This window comes from Cynoglossus semilaevis, chromosome 12 (genome assembly GCF_000523025.1).
Source record: "Cynoglossus semilaevis isolate Cse_v1.0 chromosome 12, Cse_v1.0, whole genome shotgun sequence".
Classification (NCBI taxonomy): domain Eukaryota; kingdom Metazoa; phylum Chordata; class Actinopteri; order Pleuronectiformes; family Cynoglossidae; genus Cynoglossus; species Cynoglossus semilaevis.
The window spans coordinates 11622096-11623932 of NC_024318.1; the positions used below are offsets into that span (position 1 = coordinate 11622096).

A 1837-nucleotide genomic window follows, 5' to 3' on the forward strand; every position below is an offset into this window, starting at 1 on the left:
GTGTATGAGTGTTTAAATGTATTTTGGATAATTTCCTGTCAAGTTTTATATTTTGTTGTTTACTTTTTGCTCCGTGTCCTTTCTTTAATGTCTGCCGTCAGAACACGTGGGTTTGATTTCAGCGGCAACATCATGTTTTCCACAGACAAGCAGATGGGCTGTCAGTGTTTCATGAACTTGTTTGACCTGAGGGATCCACAGATCGGTAGGTAATCGTCACGTGCAACATAAACAAATTAATACCGTAAAAGAAACGAGATAGTACACAGCTTCCTGATTACTGCTAAGGAAATTGTTTGCACATAGTATTATAGAAATGAAATACTGAAGGACATAATGAATCACAGACAGCATCTTTTGTAGAGCTTGTGATAATGAGGAACTTTTGTTGTTGTTTATTTGTCAGTATTCCGGAGAAGTCCTGGAGAAAGCTGAGGAGCACAGCAGGCACATCAATGACATCCAGACCTCACCATGTTCATCAGTGCCTCAAAGGACAACACCGCCAAGGTGAGTACTCTTATGGAAATGATTGATGTGATAACAGTTGTTGAAAAATGTTAGAAAGTCATCAGAATGACACCTGGCTGGCCATCAAGAAGAACGTAGAAAAGAGTTTTGTTGTTAGCCTTAAAAATAAAACCTGAGTTTTAGGCAAATAAAAAAAAAAAGTTGTCTATGAAGATTCTCAGTCATCCAGGTCAAGGTGGAAGAGTTACGTTAGGCAACTGGGCGTGAAATTTTCTCAAGAAGACGTTTGGCCTCTCATCCAAGAGGCTTCTTCAGTTCTAATTGGTGGAGGGGACTACAGCAAATATACCCTGTTGGGTGGGCCGTTGGGGTCATGTTAACAGTCGTTAGGAGTCTGATGGGTCGTTGTAATCCTCATCAGAATGGTTTTGGTATGTGGGTGTCTTAGCCCACCTCCTCTGTTGAGTGAAAATTTCATGTCCAGTTGCCTAATGGATGTCAACAAAGAAAATATTTATTTGTTTGTCACTGTTTATACATGGAATTGTGAGGTGATCCTCCAGTCATTTGTCCTTGAGACCCCCGCTCCAAAGTAGAACAACAGAAATGTATTTGAAGATATTTATTGATAGATTGTTATACAAGTATGTGTAAACTGAAACAGTAAACACTGACAATTTGCTGGGGTTATAAGAAGATACACAGTAGTAGGTGTGTTGGTCGGTCTGTCCATACTACAGACCTTGTAATGTGAATCACAGATTTATGTACTTGTAGTGAAATAGACTTTAGAATATTTGAAGTACATCTCAGGAGAAATGAGTGGTACAGTTTGAAATGAACTGTCTGTTATGGTTTTGTGTTACGTTTGAATGTTGACAGATTGCTCTTTAGAGGTTGCTATGGCTTCAGTTGTCCACCAGATGTCACTGTCACTGAAGCTTTGAATCTTTTTCGGCACAATTGTTAGGAAAGCCTCAGTGCTTCACTTGCCCACCACTACTTTAAGGAAAACCTGTTTGTTTGTGTTAACATGTGGCATGATGACGTGTTCTTACAATCTGCAGGTTCTTCTACGCTGTGTACGAGGAGGGGTTTGGCAGGAGTCAAAGGTCATTTTGGTTCCGTCAATTGTGTGGCTTTCCACCCTGACGGCAAGAGGTAAATGAGACCAACACAGCTTTTGATTGTTCCAGAAATAGTTACATCGAGGGCAACTGGACAAAGTTTAACTTTTTTAAAGTTTTATTGAAGACGTTTCACTTCTCCTAACCCTCTTGGATGAAAGGTGAAACGTCTTCAAGAAAACCTACTTTGTCCAGTTGCCCTCGATGTAGCCATTTTTGGATTAAATGACTGAGAACCT

At 40.0% G+C, this 1837-nt stretch overlaps 1 long non-coding RNA gene across 1 annotated transcript in view; it reads left to right on the plus strand.

The window, feature by feature from the left end:
* The window catches only part of LOC103387506 (uncharacterized), a 3536-nt gene extending 1855 nt beyond the window's left edge, over positions 1 to 1681 (plus strand). Inside the window, exons 3-5 of the long non-coding RNA XR_522431.3 lie at positions 102 to 205; positions 407 to 510; positions 1539 to 1681. This is a non-coding gene — a long non-coding RNA (uncharacterized LOC103387506). The remainder of the gene's footprint in view (positions 1 to 101; positions 206 to 406; positions 511 to 1538) is intronic.
* The last annotated feature ends 156 nt before the right edge of the window (positions 1682 to 1837 follow it).